The sequence below is a fragment of the Triturus cristatus genome, chromosome 8, assembly GCF_964204655.1.
Source record: "Triturus cristatus chromosome 8, aTriCri1.1, whole genome shotgun sequence".
In the NCBI taxonomy this organism is placed as follows: Eukaryota; Metazoa; Chordata; class Amphibia; order Caudata; family Salamandridae; genus Triturus; species Triturus cristatus.
The window spans coordinates 1,493,500,064-1,493,519,469 of NC_140591.1; the positions used below are offsets into that span (position 1 = coordinate 1,493,500,064).

The 19,406-nt window shown below is 43.3% G+C and overlaps 1 long non-coding RNA gene across 1 annotated transcript in view; it reads left to right on the plus strand.

Annotated features, from left to right (window-relative positions):
• The first annotated feature begins 1,566 nt into the window (after positions 1–1,566).
• Positions 1,567–19,406, plus strand: part of LOC146806005 (uncharacterized) — a 699,435-nt gene continuing 681,595 nt past the window's right edge. The window contains exon 1 of the long non-coding RNA XR_014967535.1: positions 1,567–1,764. This is a non-coding gene — a long non-coding RNA (uncharacterized LOC146806005). The remainder of the gene's footprint in view (positions 1,765–19,406) is intronic.

A 19,406-nucleotide genomic window follows, 5' to 3' on the forward strand; every position in this document is an offset into this window, starting at 1 on the left:
CATACCTCATTGGACTCCCCTGGGTGCCTGCTTTTCAGAAATGTGTAGGTTTGGAAGTTTCCCAAGATGGCCGCCGAGCCCGGGGCCACAAACCAAGGCGACTCCCTGTGCAAAACCAGGTTGTTGTGATAGGTTATTTTGATGTCCCCTCAATAGGATTTGGGCCCTTGCCTGTCGTGGACACTACGCGCTACCCACACAAGTGAGGCACAATTTTTCTCGGAAGGCTTTGGGGAACGTGGTTTGGCTGGAATTTTGTAGATCCACACAGATTCCCGAACTTTTCACCACAGAAATGTGGGGAAAATGTGTTTTTTTTGGACAAATGTATAGGTATGCAAGGGATTTAGGGTAACAGAACCTGGTGAGAGCCAGTCAAGTCACCCCATCCTGAATTCCCCTGGGTGTTTAGTTTCTAAAAAGGTATAGGTTTGCTAGATTTCCTTATGTGCCAGCTGCTCAAGGGCCCAAAATCCACAGGTAGGCATATTGCTAAAAAAGATCCATGCCTAGTAGGCTTTCTGCCTCCCTGGGGGGAAGGATATCGGGGGTGGGGTTGCCCCGATATGCCCCCAAGGGGGGCATAAACACTGTGGCTATTGTTTTGGTGAGTGGGGGCATTGGTATGTCCATTCTGGGCAGCCCACACCCCATGCATAAAAGAAGCCAGCGTAATCATTGGCATCTAGTGGGCTTTTTGCCCTCCCCGGGGGGGGGGGGCAGATTGAGGGCTACTGCACCCATCTTCCCCCCAGGGGGGTAGAAAGGCTGTAATTTTTGCGGGTGGGGGATGGGGGCATGCCCTATTGCAATTAAAATTTGCCCAAAAAAAACCCCGGCGTCTACTGGCCTTTTTGCCCCCCAGGGGGCAGAAAGGCTGTCTTTTTTGTGAGGGGGTGGGTTGAGATAGCCCCCTGAGCACATAGAAAGACGGGAGAGGTATCATTGGAAATGGGAGAATCTGCTTGGGGATCGCCCCAGGAGGGCAAATATCAAATATATTTCATTTTTATTAAATTCATATTGGTATTTAATATATTTTATTTTTAATATTTTCATTTGTATATATTGAAAAATCGATATTTAATATAGCTATATTATTGTAAACAATATTTCTTTAAATATTTTTGTACTTACCTTTTTAAGTGTAGGTAGTCGATATTTTTGTAGCCAATATTTTTGTCTCAATATTTTTGTAGGTCAATGTTTTTTAGTCGATATTTTGTCACTGGACCATGAAGGATTGTCTCAAAATATCACTGGAAAAATGTCATCCACATTGAAACATGATCCACACTAACAGACATGCTGCACTGTGAATAATCAACAGATTCCTCAGAGAAGATTTAAATCAGAATGATAATATTTGTAATTTATGAATGGGGGAGTAGGGTTTGGGTGTGGGAGCATGGCCATTTATTAGAATTTGAAGAGAAAATACTACTTTCTATCACTCAGGACTTTGAAGCCTGTCTGGCACAGTAATCCATTATTCACATAAAAGTGGTCTGAAGGAGGAGGTGTTGTTAGCATTTCTGTTGTGCTTCCAAACAAACAATACAAAGCACTGTTGATGGAGCACACTGATCTGTCAGGTGACTCTGCTAGGAGTGTGAGAAGCCAATTTCTTTATAATTATATAAGCTCTGCTAGTAAACAATCACTTTGAGTTTGAGCTGAGTATTGCAGCAACAGGATCAACCATCTCTCGCATCATGAAACTATTTGTTGTGCTCGTTTTTATGGTGCTTACCTGCAGCCTTGGTGAGTTGTGTTACCTTCTATACATGGGGTTGATCATCAGAGACCTTTTCATAGAGTTTGAAAGGAAGTTTATATTCATTTTCAGGTCTGGAAAATGGAGATCTGCAGGCTCAGTGCACATAAATATACAAAAGCAATGTCGAATTTGTTCTGGGTTCTGACTTTGTACATTTACCTAAAAATGCATCTTCAGCAAACATCTTTGGTACAGTAAGCTATAAAATTAAGCTGAACAATGACAGCCCTTTACCTCCACATTAAAGCACATTCTTCTGAATTGTGCCAATCCACTAAGCTATATCTTAAGTAAAAAAAAAAAAAACAATAAAAAATCATATTGTAATCTTTTGGGGAAAGCTACTTAAAAAGGCAAATAGCAGCTGGAAAATGAATTCTTTGAGCAAGTAAATATTTACTAATATCCAGGGCTTTGCCTTGTAGATATAAATCTTTGAATTCCACTTTTGCTTACTAGTCCAACAAATTGTCAGGTCTGACCCTTTCTCTAGTGCTATAGATAATGGCAGGTACATGTTCTATCGCTTTGACATATGGTGTGGCAGATTTTCATGGGAAATTTGGAAGTTGGATTGACTTTGCACAGATTGTTATTACTACTGCTAGACTGCACACCACAGGCGCAGGTGAGTCTGGAGTTTAATTTGTGGAGGCAACTTTACATTTTGCAGGCAGCATGTGTGACATATTGTACATCCTTAACATTAATTTTGCAGGGAATATTAAGGAAAATGTTGGTGAAGGTAAAGAACTCATGGAGTATATATCTAGATAATGTTGTAAAAACATTACAGTTTGAGGAGATCTGGGAAAATATTGCCTGTACTCCAAATAAAATATTGAGCAATGAAGCAGGACTAGCTGATATCGTATCATGAAGATCAGGTAAATTGTGAAGAAAAAATCATGCATGGATGGTTTTAAATGTATCCAAATATGACAGAAATCATCAATTTCTCAATCCTCCCTATACCTTAACACAAAAGGGAATAATACCAAATTTAGATTCCCTTCACGTATTTATTATATTGAACATTTGAAGGAAGGCTCTGACCACCTTTTCCCATATGTTTCTAGGCTGCTGAGTTTCTATTGTCGATAATTTATATATGTGAATTGCTGGGAACAGAAATAAGACTCTTGTCAAGAAAAAGGCTTCTGCAGCTGAATGCTCTGAGAGACATAGACACGGGGGTGAATGAGTTACTGGATCAGACCCCCAACTTACTGACAGATTTCTAATATTCTTAACAATTGCTTGTGCCAAATTCAGACAGCCTCTATCAGCATCCCTCCAATAAAGAAGAGTAGGACATGCGTGGTTAAACTATTTTAAGAGGCACACAAACAAAATCCTTTCTCCCAATTATTTTCTTATGGTGTTCATCTGCAATGTTTCTAATCAATTGTAATGATTTTAATTGATTGTATAATAAACACTTACTTTAATTGATCCATATATTCTTGAGTGTAAGAAAACAGGCCTTTTTTCAGTTTCCCCCCACTTTTTGCCCCCAGTTGGACTACTAGATGCTGGTTTTTGACTCTGGCACTGCACTGGAGCCTGTTAACCAGGCCCCGGTGCCAGTGTTCTTTTCCCAGAACTGATATATGTGAATTGGCAATCTGAATTGACAAGGACTTTACCCCCCTCATAAGCCCCTAGTGTATGGTAGTAGTGGTACACAGGGCAAGGGCAGTAACGGGGTCCCCAGTGCTTGCAGTACAGTTTGAGCCAACCCGAGAGACCCAGATAAACTACTGAGAGCAGGCCTGCCATTGCTGACTGCAGTACCTGTGTAAACCGCTGCATTTCGACTTTGTCATCACCATGTGTTGCAAAGTAAATGCACTGCTTTTAATAAATGTCAGTTGCCCCTAAAGAAGTCCTCCTGAGCCCAGGAGGCAGTATACTAAGGGTATAGGCTTGTAAGTGCAAGTTTATATGTCTCTCTTATGGAATTTACCATTTAAGTACACTATAAGTGATAGGAGGTTTATAGGTGAACATGGGCTTACGCGGCATCCCTGGGGCGATTAGCTCCATATGGTACCACCTAAATATGTTGAGTTTGGTATCTAACAATGTGCCTTCTCACTCCTGACACAAATCTCATGCCAGGAGCAATGTGGCATGTAGGCAGGTGGCTACTTTACATGTGGCCCACCTGTTAGCCTCAGCTTTCCAACGCTCTGGCTGCAGCCCGCGCTTGCTCCCACCAAGCCAGGATTCTGACCTCCTGCCAAGCAGTGTGAACAACTCCAGGAGTCAGGAAGAAAAGCATGGGCAGTAAGGAGGTCACACCTCCCCCCTCCCAGTCAGGCTAGTGAAGTGGCACATCAAGGCAGTGAGCTTCAAATGCTGCACTGCCTCTGATATACATCCAGGCTGTCCCCCAGAGAAGTAAACAGCCCACCATCGCCCCAGGCATACCTTCTCCAGGACATGTGGGACATCAACTATGCAGGAGGTCTACACTCCCAGAAGGGTAGCCACACCTCCAGGGTGGGTTTCCTAGTCTGTACAGCTAAGAAAGACTGCCATTTTTAAAAGTGGTAGAAATAGTGGCCTATGGGTAGAAAAAGTGATATACAACCCCAGATGGTGTCACCTCAAGGGCATATTAGCTGCAGGGACTAGCAGCCCATGGGTTACTTGATCCCACTCCCATAACTCTCCTAAATCTAAGATTTAAGGGACACAACTGAGACCAGACCCTCAGTTCTTATCCAACTTGAATCAAAGAGGAGACCTGAGAAGACAACAACAGGATTATGCACACACCAACAGAGGGAGACTCTGTACCTATTGCAACACTCTTGGAACTTCTCTAGCGAGGCTCGTCCTAGCCTAAAGGTTGGCTCCTGAAGATAGAGGGACCCCTGTTAGTGCCAGAAGCAACAAAAGACTCCCTAGGACTAGTGGGACTAGTCCCCTGCACACTGCATGCAAATCAATGTTCAGAATCCAAAGGATCGTTGGCCATCGGGCCCTCCGAGGAATCAATCCAAAACAGATGGTCTAATGCATTCTGGTAACTGTAGTTTTGCCTACCATAACATTTCAGGCTGCTATCGTGTTCCCCCAGACCTCTGGTTGTCGAAAAAGCTCCTTGCTGAACTTACCACTCCCAAGACTTATTGGTCGCAAGTCCGGCAACTGAAACCCTTCCCTCGATGTTAAAGCTAGAGGACACTCTGTAAGACTTTCATCTGACATCAGCAGCGATGTACTTGTTGACATTTTTCACCCTGTTCTCCCACAGCACTGTGTAAGTGGTAAAAGGAGCTCCCCCGTGGCTCCCATTCATAACCAGGGACAGCTAGGACTTCTCTTCACCCGGGCTCCATTGGCCAGGTAAAAATGTGTACTGACTGTTGTGTCTTGGTCCTGGGATCTGCATCACCTTTACCCTGCAAGAGTTCCACGCAACCAGACCTGCAAGTGACCGTTTGTCACTAGTGGTTTTTACCTTTGAGGGCATTTGAATATTTTTACTGTATTAGTTTGCACTGATTGTAAACTGCTTCTAAAAGTCCTAACTACAGTTATATATAGCTGATCAAATTTGCTTCTGTGTCTAAATTAAGAAAAAATATGCTTTTTTTAAATTGGTGTCATATTTCTTTTTAGTCATGTCAATTACTTATCGTCTATGTTGGTATCCTGCAGTGCTTAAACATGTTCCTCTTGTAAAGCCTGCCTGCTCTTTACCACACCAACAGACTGAGCTAAAGATTTATTACTGTGAATATGCAGACCATCTTTGGGGTTTGTGATAGTATTGCAGGGTGAAACCTAACCAGCATCACCCCATAATATTCCAACTTCTTACATTGGTGTTAAAGCAGTGGGATCCTGAACATGCATTTTGCAGTTCCACTTGTTCATAAGTGAGTTTTGCACGAGAAATCCACAAAACTGACTTTAGACTCTAAAATTCATATTTCAGAATGTTTTCTGATTTGTTAACGTTGGAATTCTAAGGCCCTGTGTTGACCCCAATTCCAATAAGTACATTTAAAAAGCTTAGGTGTGTTAGACAAAGGTTTAAACGTTTTTCAAAATGTTTTAACGGACCCAACTTCCAAGTAAAAAGTTAGTCACAAAGGGAGCTGGTCAGGATCTTGACTTTTCAGTCATCCCAGCCCTGAGGATCAGTGATCTGAGTGCTCTGTGCAAAACATGGAGCATTAGTCATAGGGTTACAGCAAAACATGAGCAACTTGAAAACCCCCTAAGCTCCTATCCGCAAAAAAGATTAGAGAGGGAGGGCCCTCCTCACACCCTGAAGAGGGGGAGAAGGATGCCCTAGACTATATTGAGGAGGATAGGGATGAAGGTGAGAAACAGGGCTCTCCACCCTTTCCCAGACCTCTTTCACCAGTGAAAAGTGACAGGAGTCACTCTAGGAGGCCCCCACATTGGTACAGTGGCAGGAACCCTTGAAGACTCAAGTATTGTTTTTAAATGACATGGTGCACCAAACCACTAGTTCTGGCCTGGCTACAGCCAAAAATGTAAATATTCCATCCATTCCTTCATTGGCTGAGTATGAAAATTGGCATGAACACACCAATCTTACGATCGATGTCCTGCAAGCCCTGTTTTGAAATGGCACTTTAAATATCTCTGACGTTGACTCCTCAGGATGGTTGTTGTGGCAAACCAGCTCTAATGCTTGTCAACTGTTTTTTCATAATGCAACAAAAGGTTTCACTCAAACTAAACTTGATCCACGTTTCCCGCATTCTCATTTGGTCACCACTGTCGTCAGTGAAACAATCCCTGTCTCTCTTGTCAAGCGATATCAATTTGGCTGATTTTATCTTGGGTCCTAAATCCCCACAATCAAAAGGGTTTATCAATGCGGCTTATAATGAATTATGGAAACATTCGCAGATAGAGGCAGCGTTCCGTCTGCGCCAAATTGACTAAGCAAATTTGGAAAAAGTTCTTGCAGTTGTCGACAATAGCATAAATACATTCTCTTCCCGCATTTACACATTAGATAATATTGTTTCATCTGTTATTGATATTGTTCAAAGTGATGTATCTGTGTGTTATACCATGGTCAGAATCAATTGTGATCTGTGATGCAATTTGGATGGATGTTGCAAATTCTCAAAATGGAAAAAGTACCATGGGATTATTTGAACGCTTCAGCACTATTTATGCCATTCACCTTAACTGATAAGCAATACTTCATGTCAATGAAAGACGCTATGTACACGCTATTACACATTGAACAAGTAGAACATTTACCATTTTCTGCGGTAGAGACTGATTCGTCTGTATGGTTAATTCATGGCGTTATTTCTCTGCCACCCGTGCTATTTCAGTTTAAATCTTGCATGAAACATTTCCCTATAGGCCGCTTTGAATGTCTAGGGAGTCCAATTATTCTTGAATTGTGGTCCTTGCCTTTTGCCTACAGATGTCAATGGAAGGATAAGGACGTATTCCTCAAAGGGCAGAAGTGCGATTCCACAGTTGGTCATTCCTTAGTTTACAAACAAGTTAAGTTGCATGGCGCTTGGAACTTGTCCGCTCCTAATCTGGCTTGTTTTTTGAAAGGTATGCCTGTCCCAGCAATAATTCCCTCACTCACATTGCTTTCGAATGGCATTCATCTTATTTTAAATACCCATGACTGTTGTGGCTTACGGGCAGGCATCCCGTATGTAGTAACAGTTTCACAGTGTGTTACTTTCTGTAGCAATGTGCTTTTTCCACCCCAGCATGGAATTGTAGATAGGTCTCTTTGGCCTTCCATTCCGACTTTGAAAACAGATTTCAATAAACTTAGAAGACTCAAAGCACTATTGTTTCAATAGGAAGTGGCTCTCACTTCAGCTCGAGAGACCTTCGAATTGCAGGTGGCGAGAATGTCAAGTGAGATTCAGTCACTCCTGAATACGAATCTCCCACTCCATTTTGGCGAACTGATACAACGAATATTGAATGCGTCTGACACAGAAGGCCTTGCTCAGTTTTTTTAAACTTGTGGGATCGGGCCGTGTAACCCTTTTTCAGACAGTTTTTGGAGTAATACTAGCCTTTATCCATTCTATTTTTTCCAGCGCCTTCGGAGGGTTACCCCTAATACTAGCGCTGGCAGCTGATGTGCTGATACTTCTGCTCCTATGACACAATGGCTGTCCATCTTGTGGTACTGCACAGACCCTGCCAATTGCAACTGTACCATGACCAGGTGCAACAACGTTTTGGATGATTGCCATTAGCGACGCTTGGCATAAGTTGTGGACTAACTTTTTGCTTTGCCTACTTCACTTGCGTGCAACCTGTGTTCTACTGCCAGCAGTGCCCTTTCTATTGTGCCTTCAATTTATGCCTCTCCAATACATTATACGCTGACCTGGATTTTGATCTGTTGGTGGGTCCATTATTGGCCCATGACCAGGGACTTTATCGACATCGCTAAGTTAGCATGAGCTCTGCTGCCATGAAGCTGCTTTTGCGCATGTTACTACATGACATTATTTTGCAAGACTCTGTTTATGCCTTTCACATAAGAACCAACTGCATTATGCATTCACTGCCTTTTCCTGGAGTTTAGTCTGAACACTGTGGGCAAGGTCGATAAACACCACCCCTTATTATTCTGTTCTGGTTAGTCCCTAGCACCTAGACAAAACATGCTAACACAGCTGCGGCTGCAGGAAACTTGTGCTTTGATATTATGGGGATGCATGTTTGGTTAACACACACTTGGAGATGGACCTTTCCAGGGAGAAGAGCCATGCAGTTCCTATGATATAGATATACCATCTAGGCACTAAGGTGTGGGGTCTGCTGACAAAGCCCAGAGATCTTCTATCATATAACAATACTGCTTCTTTCCATGGGGCGGGTGGTTAGGTCTTGTAGTCCCTTATCCACTGTCTTTATAAGATGACATGTCCCTTTATAATGTATGGACTTGCAATAATGCTATCTGTTTTCGGTTTATGCGTTTTGCTGCGGGTAGTGGCTGGTATACTGCGAGGATTCGGTGGTTGACGGTGTCAAACGCCGCTGACAAGTCTAACAGTATCAAGACTGCTGACTTTACCTCGTCAGTTCACCGGCTCAACTCTTCTGTTGGTATATTTAGTGCAGACTCCATGCCATGGGATGGTCGAAAACCTTCTGTTGTGGTTCAAGTAGGTGGTTGGATTCTAAAACAATTGCCAGTATTTTATTAGTGTGCCTTTCTACAATCTTAACCAAGTAAGAGAGCTGCGAGAAAGGTAAAAAGTTACTAGGATCTTGTGTGTTAGCTTGGGGTTTCCTCATTACATTGGGCAATATTAAATCTTCTACTCACATGAATACCTCTTGAGAAATATTTATGTACAATGCTTCCTCGACCATGCTAATGAGCAGTTCCTGAGACAAATTAATCTTTATTCCCTCAAATATACTGAACATATCCTTCATAGATTTTAAGTAGGAAAACTTTTTTTACTAATGGTCTGCAGAACCAATCTCAAAATGTTGAAAGAGGTTCTAAGGCAAACTCAATGCCTGAAATATTTGCATCCCTTTCTGTACTTTGAGGAGTATATAGAAATATGGTATACTATACATGGTTGTTTTTTAGCAGAAAGGGATAGTAACTCCTCCAAACTAGACTGAAGAGGGAATGACCAACCGAGACCCAGAACAAAATGGAGGGTTTATAAGAGAGCAACTCATCAGTATCAGCCAACTATTCACAAATCGAAATTACAAGTTCATGTGGTATTGTGCAAGCTGTAGGCTTGGAATGTTATGAGGTCACTGGAACTACGTGTTCTATCTCTCAGTTGCTCCAGTACCCCTTTCATTGAAGGATGTACTCTCACTTTATTAAACCACCACCGACTCCATTAAACCTGAATGGTGTCATATTTACATAACTTGCGACGATTTGGAATTTGACTGTCCGGCAGATCTTCATTGGATTTTCATGTATCCATCACGCAGACAATTAATCAGAATAAGGGTCTGAAGGGGCCAGAGAGCAGTCTACAACATTCAGAAGTGCCAAGTGTCGTTTTCACTTATAAGTGAACACACAAGGAGAGGTCTCTTTTCTTGCTATTTTCTGTCTGAGTTATTCAACTGACAACGGAAAGGTTTTGCACTATCTTTTGTCGCACTGGTTGCCTAGAAACAATTCAAACCTACTGTTTCTCTTGAATTACAAAACTTTACACAGATTGTCTATCGAGGAATGTCTTGAAGAAAATGGAAAAGCTTACAATAACTTTAATTACTAAATGATTTGATCATCGCAACTGTTGCTCGGCTACCGCTTCTTTGAAAAATGAATTACTTTGCGCTGTCTGTTCACTAGCTGTTTTTGGCACTACAATGCACAGTGGTTCCTAGCTCGAGTGTAGTTAAGCTCTCGCCACAACAAAGGACACAGCTTCCAGCTTGAGCGCAGTGAAGCTTCTGGCTCAACAAAGGCTGATATATCTTCCGAGAACTCACGTTGCATCAAACTTTAAGTTCAAGCGTACCTTACGTTGCGAGAAATATCTGCATCCTGCTGAGTACCCCGGAGTTTCTGTTCCTCATCCGGTTCCACTCTTCTTTATTTCATGATTGGGTAGCATTTCACTACACTGCTTCATTGTTGAATTATACCTGTGCAAATCTATACATCAGCGATTTGCACGCTTGCTTTCAAGATACATCCTGGTGACCTGAACACATTGTGCAAGTTTATCAGCACTTTGTTCACTTTGAACAAATCCATATATATCTTGCTATTCTAGATACTTTGCGTAAGTTATCAGCGATTTGCACGCTTTGAGCAGATCCATATTTCAGTGGTTTGCACTCTTTACAACCCTCTATGAACAATGGAGATTAACCAAGGATTATCGTTCAGCGACGACCTAGTCTCAGAAATACTGAGAATGCCCTCTCTGCTAAACACAGATGGGGGAGCCTCTTCCAGCAACTAAGGTAGCGACTGGAATACCATAACAACAATGAAGAGACAACTTATGAAAATTATAATGCATGGAGCTATTATGACTGAGTACCTTCGGGCTACTATAGCTCCCAACGGCCTCATTGTCTCCAATACACCGAGAATATTTCTGGATGATAAACAATGTAAAGAGGAATGATCCCTGGTTGCTTGAAAGTGCACCAGGGACCTCTGGGTGCTAATCATAAAAACGGCAAAATGCTTAGCAGACAACCTCATAATGAAAATCACAATAGCAGAAGGAGCATTAAAAGATAGTACCACCATTGCAGCCGTAAAATCCAAACTGGCCAAAATCAACATCAAAATTGCAGACAACAAAGATTTCCTGATGAGACGAAAGTTCGCAAAACTACAAAAGGATATTTCACGATTCAGCAAGGAGAAGATCTGTCCCTACCCGAAGGATGACAACACTCCAGGAACGGAAGACAACTCCTCAGATGATGATGATGCCCAACGTAGAAGGAATTACTCCTCTAGCAGTAACTCCAGTACTGACAGCCGAGGTAGCCAATGATCCCATCCGCATACTCAAACAAATATGGCATATGGATACGGCCCTCCACCCTACCAAGGCCCCCCAATGTGGCAATATTCCAACTTCAAACCAGGCCAACAATTTCCATTTGCCCCCTTTCAACTACCTTTTTTAGGCAGAGGCTAGGGCAGACGGAGAAGCAGAAAAAGAAGAGGCCCCAACAACCTGCAGAAACATGTACATTGGCAGGACCATGCACACCAACCACCCATGGAATTGAGGAGCCACCAACAGAAGAAAAACTGATAGTTAATTTATCAAAAAGACAGCTCACTGATGTAGAAAAATCAGTCCTGAAACATCGTCTTGGCTTTGTGCCCACCCCTTCCATTGACAATTTTTGCACTAACTGTGAACTCCAGAACTTCTTCAGGAAGGTCCGCCTCAAAGCCTACTTCGCCAATCAAACTGAGTCACAGCCTACTGACTCAGGTTTGCGAAAACCCTCTATGTTCACCCCAAACTCAAGCATGGTACCCCCTGAGGTGCTTACATTTGAAAAGGCAGTCTTAAAAGAGGTCGCAGGGACACGCACCGTAAGAGCATTTCGCAGCACTTCCAGTTTGGAAAACTGAGGCCATAAAAAACCTGGCTGACGACACCACCTTAACCATCACCTATAAAGGCGGGGCCATTGTCATAATGTCAACCGACGACTACAGGACAGAATACCTACTCCAACTACATGACAACAGACATTACACGCCCCTTTTGGAGGATCCCACTGCACGCTACCTGTTACGAATCAAATTCTTGATATTATCTGCCCTTAACCAATGATGGAGTTCCAAAAATGAGTCTGAATTTCTTATCAACGATAACCCACGACTACCCTACTTTTACACACTGCCTAAATTTCACAAGGGGATTATTCCTCGACCTGGAAGACCTATTGTGTCACTCTCCAAATGTTGCGACCATTTCACCAACCCTTGATAAAAACCAAACATACCTTTCTACAGGATACCAGGGATGTCCTGAGACTGATTGAGACTAACAACTTAGAGGGCCCTCCACCAGACGTACTAATCACCCTCGACGTCGATGCCCTTTATACCACTATCCCCAAAGTGGCCACCCTTGAGGCTGTGGAGGAAATTCCGAGAAACTCCACCGGGACTTCCAATACTCATCATGGAATGTGCCTACATTGCCCTGACTGCAAATTTTTTCCAGTATGAAGATTGCATCTACCACCAAATACAGGGGACCTCAATGGGTAGTACCTTCGCCCCTAGTCTGGCATGCCTATACATGTCGGACTTTGAGGAAAAACATGTACTCACCAATACCAATCCCTTTACCAACAACATCACAAAATGGTGCAGTTACATCAACGACATATTGGTATTCTGGAAGGGTGAGTCCAACCTGATCCCCGCTTTCCTTACTTGGGATAACAGTCTCCATACCTTCCTCAGGTTCATTGCCAATACATCTGACACCGAAATCCCTTTCTTGGACTTAATTATCATACAGAGGGACAGCAAGTTAGATACTGTTGCCTTAAAAAAACCAACCGACAGCCATTGCCCTCTACTATATAGTAGCTTCCACCCGAAAGCTCTAAGGGAGAACCTGCCATATGGACAGTTCTTGTGCATACGATGTAACTGCAGCAATTTGGAGGATTTTAAATTGCAGTTATCTGAACTAACCTCCCATCTGGCCAACTGCCAATATCTATTGAACAAGATAAAACAAGCTCAAAAGCGAGCTTGTAACACTAACAGAGATACACTACTGGAGAGACAACCCAAAGATAAGTCTGACCAAATGACTTGCGTCACAACTTTCACCTCTGAATTCAACAGGATTAGACGAGCAGTTATTAAACATTAGAATATCCTCCAAGGAGGTGGTAACACTCTCAGCAAACCAAGATTTGCTTTCAAATGTACTGCTAATTTAAAAGATCTGTTGGTCAATGCCTGACCAAAGACGAAAAGCACTTCACCACCCCAGAATACCCTGTGGAACCTTGAACCTGTCAAAGGCCATTTCCCTTGCAGTCAGTGTGTAGTATGCCCCCTGACTTAGGCAACCAAGACCATTAGACTCACCAACACCTGGCAATGGCATCAAACCAACACACAAACTACAACACCCGCAATTGCATCTACCTCATCCCCTGCCCCTGTCAACTGCAATACATAGGCATGACCACGCACCCTGTGAAAACCAGAATGACAAAGCATAGAAGTAACATCAGGTGCAAAAAAAAACAACTCCAAAATGTGCCCCCACGTCTTGGAAAATAACCACACTCAGAATGACTTCCAATGGACTATCCTGGAAGCTTTTCCAGCCAACCTTTAAAGATGCCCTCTTCAGAAAAGAACAGAGCTGGGTCTTCAGACTCTCATCCCACGGTGCTTAAATGACAACATCCCCTGGGCAGAACTCAACCACCCTTAAAACATCTTTTTGATTTCGGGCAATCATCTTATCCAATCCAGGAAAACCCTTAGTTCAGTCAGCTACGGATGCCCCAGGGCATCTCCACTGTCACTTCATTACATCAGACAGTAACTCCATACCCTCACCACCTGGTTTCGGTCCGGGGCACGACTCCTGGGGCATGACAACCTTCTTTTTCAAGACCCATTTCCACAGACATTGATCATTACCCAATAGTACACACCACACCGGTAATTTTTCTGCCACCTGAATCTGAGCAGTGTTACCTATGAGTCACCTTGGTCACCTCCAACCATCCTTTAATTTGTGACAGCTCCAAAACATCTTCTCATATCACCCACAATGCTTCACATTCCAAAAAACTGTCACTCTCCTAATCATTAAACTTCATCCCCAAGATGGCCGCCGCAGTCAGTGTTCTAGAGGTTTATGCTGCAACATGCCGCAAGGACGTTACTTAGTCTCCGGATCCACCAGCATTCAGTATGGGGCCCGAAGTAAGGGTACGATCAAAGCTATTTGATCTGCAGTCCTCCCGTAAGTGTGGAACCATGCCACACTGCTGCATTTCCCAGAGAAACCCCCTTCAAAAAATCTGGTAAGTTAAATGCAGCTTAAATATCTATGGGCTAACCTGTATTGCAGATCAGAGCGTCACTCTGCCACCCCCGTTGGCCATCAACCAGAATCGGTTGGGGTGAGTTTGCCTCAGTCATGACGGTGTTTCAACATCACCGGCGCACACCCGCACTGGTCCCGATACTGCTAATCTTCACGCCATTTTAAGCACTTACCTCAATTCGAGATGGCGCATAACCTTTTTAACTCATTCATGTAGCCCTCATGGTTATTGCAACTGCCATTATGTCAGCACGTATGACTGTTGGTCCATTAACATGCTAATTAGCCGCAGCATACCTAGTTTACCAAGTAACCGTGAACATCGCTCTTATGCAGTACCTGAGTCTCGATCATGCACACGAGCCTCAACTCCATGTCCAGAGGCACCTTTAAGCACGAATAAAGAACCTTAACTTCTGGCAACCTGGTCTTTACTAACTACCGGTAGGCATTGTGAGGAACCACATTAACCTGCTACCTCAAGCCTTTCTTTATGCTTGCACATGAATGATACTAATCTGCCAGCCTTATGTACCTAGGCACCATGTTTTTTAACAATAGAGCCTTCACGTTAATTGACACTGCTCAAGTACACTCAAACTCAGGTTAAATCCCCCCGTACTTGTAGTCAGTCTCACTGGTCATACTGCACCTACTGCTGATTACAGCCCTACGCAATTGCTTTGTCTAATTAGACTATGTTGCTTTTCTTGTTGTTTTTATCCCCTCCCCTTGTTTCCCCCTTCCTTTAAGTCTTCCACCTCGGGACTCGGTTACCATTGGCATTACCCGCATCTGGTTAGCAATAGGCCAAATGGCAAACTAGTAATGCTATAGTGCAAAGAGTACCCTTTTCTATTCACTTTGGTCCTGATGAAGTGCCAATTGACCCGTTAGGGGCTGCAAGGCACAAAACATGTTGACCTTAGACACGATACTGGCCCTTTAGGACCATAATTTTCCAGTCAGGGCTGACATTTTTTAGTTAGACTAGGGCCCTGTGACAATAAACTCATTAAGGGCCCCATTAGGATGGCGGTCAGAGTTCAGTCTGCCCGCCACCCTAGCGGTGTTGGGACCAGCCACCAGGGGTGCAGCGGTCCCACACCGGCAATTAGGATGCCACCCTGGCGATCGCAATCCACATCTTTAACATTGAGGGGGGTGCTGCTGTAAGCAGCAGCCACCGCAATGCCAAAGAGGCACTTTGTGTATTGCCATACACAGTGTGGCAGGTACCGCGTGGTGCCTGCCACCTTGAGCATGGCAATGTAGGGGGTACAATAGGTACCCCCCAAGTGCAGCCCCCCACTCCCTGTGGGTCCACAACGGGCCCCCAAAGCAGTTCCAGCCAGCTGCACCGCCACCATATTAGTGCCCCATTCCGCCCGGCCAGCAATCGTAACTATCGCCAACCGGCGGAAAAGCAGCGGACGCACTTTGCATCCGCTGCAAAACCACCTGACATTGTCATATGGCGGGGTTTCACTCGTTACGATGTCGTGATGGTCGCCACCGCCGGCTCTGCGATGGCGAAAGTCAGGACATCTTAATGAGCCCCTCAGTTAGGATTTCCTAGACCTATTTTACCCTTCACTCCCACTGCACTATCCAGACCACACATCCGCACTCATCCACCAGCTTCATCAACCAAAAGAACTCCGCTAAAGAGCTGCTTCGCTGGTGCCTGTCGGCCATTGCAGCGCCGGCCCAAAGAGGAGCTAGCCCGATGATGATTCATGACATCCTTCGTGGTGTCTGAGGGCACCATTGGAAAAGACCTCCCAGTCCTTAGGAACTGCACGCCTCTGTGAATAACCTAAGTGGAGGAGGCCATCCTCTTTTTGTATCTGATTAGTTTGGGAAACAATAATTTGTTCACTATCCTGAACTAAATGCATTTTTTGAGACTCCTTCAGAGGAAAAACACCTGAGGCCTATCTGCCTCAGTATTCCTAATGCCCTGACTCCACATTGAATAACAGTTCTGAAAGGTCTGGTGTTTATTGTTTATTGTTCATATCATTCTCACTTCATTTAAATAATTTCAACCTAAAATGCAGTATGCACTTTGATGAGTAAATGCTTGAATGTTGCTATTTGACTGTTAATCAAAGATTTATATTCTCTGAACTGTATCTCCAAATACAAGCTACTGCTGACATTTTATGTGCCTTTAATTTGCTCCACAATGAATTTTTTCTAGGTTATTGGGTCTCAACCTAAATGCAGCTTTTACACAAAGATGTTGCTGTTGGTTGCAAAGACCCACCATTAAATATACACAGAGTGTGCTTTGTGTTAGTCCCTTGCTCACGAGAGGATGCCCTTCTTTTCTAATGATTTTTCTGCTCCTTATTCGCTGGATTTTCTCCCTATTTTTGTACTTGTACTGCTCTTGGGCTACTTCTTCCTTATAGTGTGATTGGTTGTCTTGTATCCCCCCACTATTGACCTCCAAGGAATTCCTTTTTTTCTTTGCTTGTAGAACTTCACATGAGTTTATCACTTTTCTATCTCTTTTCCAAACTCCCACAGTCTTTATTTACTAACTGATTTTTGTATTTGAGCAAGAACCCATCAGCTACACACTGCTAATGGACTGCTCACTTTTAAGCCCCCTCTCTCTGAATCATTATCCACTGAAAGAAAATCACTTCCATGATGGCCACTGTGCATGAGAATGCATATGTGTTAGCCAACTGTGATTATTTTCTTTTATTCATTTTTATTTAATTTACCATTGCAAGATGGCATCTATCCATCTCATAATGGTAAAAGAACAAGCCTTGAGCAAGCTAATAAGTTTCAGCGGGGAGACCTATTTGCTTTACTGATGCATGTGTCATTTTCCCATTTCTTCACTCCATCTCTAGCCTACCTCCCTACCCTTGTTCCACTAGAGCATATAAATCAGTGCAGGCAGGGAACTAATGTGTGGACTTCCTTTTGCTGGAGGTCTCAAAACCACCTGTCCTTTCCCTTTCAACCCATCCTTCTAGGGCAATTAGGTAAAGATTGAAACATTACGGTTGTCTTCTTGTGGCATCGTCCCTGTTTGGGACTGTTAGGGCCTGAAAGGGGCGTTGGACCAGACCCTTTGTCTTTCACCCTCATTAAATCGTCCATGATCTCTCCCCATTTGATTCCTGGCAAACACCATTAGTGACTACTTTGGTAGTTTGCCAGTGCATCTGATAGTTACTGTTCTGTTGCTCCTCTGTCACTTCTGGCTAGAATCCACATAACACTAATAGGTGGTTTAACAATGCTTTAAATAATTAGGTCTCGCTGAGTCAGCGCGCATGCGCTGCTCGGAGAGACTTTAGTAAGGGCTTTAAAAAATGCTACCGCCGGCTACAGCTTGCAGTGCATGTGCGTGAGCGCACGCTTCAGCAGAGGCGCCATATGGCGTGATTACTGCTGGGCGCGCACCACTCGCGCACATGCACTGCAAGCTGTGGCCAGCGGTAGCATTTTTAGCTTGCTAATCGCGGCACTGGTGCTATACTTTTAACATTAAAAGTAAAGCGCCTGTGCCGTGATTATAGCAAAAGTAAAGAAATAGAAACAAACATATATTTCTTAACTTTTGCTATAATCGCGGCACCCGCGCTTTACTTTTAATGTTAACAGTAAAGCACCGGTGCCGCGATTAGAAAGAAAACAAGCATTGGCATAGTCAATAGGTCTCGCCTTTGGGACCTTATAAGTGTTTAGCCATGCAACAGTTGCATAACTAAATACTTATAAGGTCCCAAAAGCGAGACCTATTGGCTGTGCCAATGCTTGTTTTTTTTGGTGTTGTTGCTCCAATGCTCCAGGGCTGATTTTATATAATGCTCTTTGTAGGGTTAACTATACTTCCACTCGGTTGCACTTCTGTTTAATTTCCGCCAGTCCTAGACAGACTTCCATATAATATTATTTCTTGATGGTGTAAAAGTGACTTTAATGAGTTGCTTTTCTGTTGCTCCTGGAGAGACTCCAGATAAAACTCCCTAATGTTTTAACAGTGCCTCCAATGTGTTGCTCTTCTCTAGCTCCTGTGTAGCTGTGGGTAGTACTCTATATAACGATAATCTTTGCTGGTTTAAAAGTGCCTTCAAAGGTTTAACTCTTTGATGCTACTTCGTGACCCCATAAACCTCGATGGAACCAACCACTCCCAAAAGAAGTTAAATACCTGCATATATGGTTGCATTTATTATCTCTGTTTGTGCTTAAGGGGAGCAAAACATTTTTCACATAAGTCACACCACAAAGAACCAGGGCACCCATAACCCTGATAAATGTTAGATAACATTTTAAATTTGTGAGGGGTCTTAAGCGTTAAATATAGAAGACAAAAAAAAACTGAAAAATCAGAAAAGCACTTTAGGCCTTACTATAGGTATGGAAATAACTATATAAATGTCAGTACCATACAATACAATACAACACAGAAAGGTATGTAACACAACGTTTTACGTGATTGAAAAGACAGAAAGTGACATTAGTCAAATGATAAGAGCAAAAAATGTTAAATTAATAAAATGTCAAGCTAAAATATATTCTTATCTTGCAACACCGAATGGAAACTACATGGAGGTGCCTAGACTAAACACTAGACTTATATTAGCCCACTGAACTGGAGAAGCAATGAGATATATTCTAAGTAGCTTGTCTCTTTAAAGGGCTGCCCTTGTAATGAGTTGCAACATCATCAGCTCCCGGAAGCTGAACAACAGTAAAACTTTAAACGGCTGCTTGCTTGGTGTTGGGTTTTCTTAAACATCTGTTGGTGAGGAAGGGTTTGCTGACACTACATTGGCTCCCAGTGAGGAAGTGGCTGATTTTTAAGCCCTGTGTTAGGTTTTTAAGGCCCTCAATAGCAGGGCCCTTGCTGTGCGAGAAGTGCTTTCAACTGATACCTTCCAAACAGACAGTTGAGATCAGCTGCTCAGAGGAAAGTGACTGTTCCCAGGTTCTGGAAGGCAAGATGGGGTGAGCGTGCCTAATCTGTGGCAGAGGCCAGGCTCTGAAACACTCCCCCTCTGCATATTTTG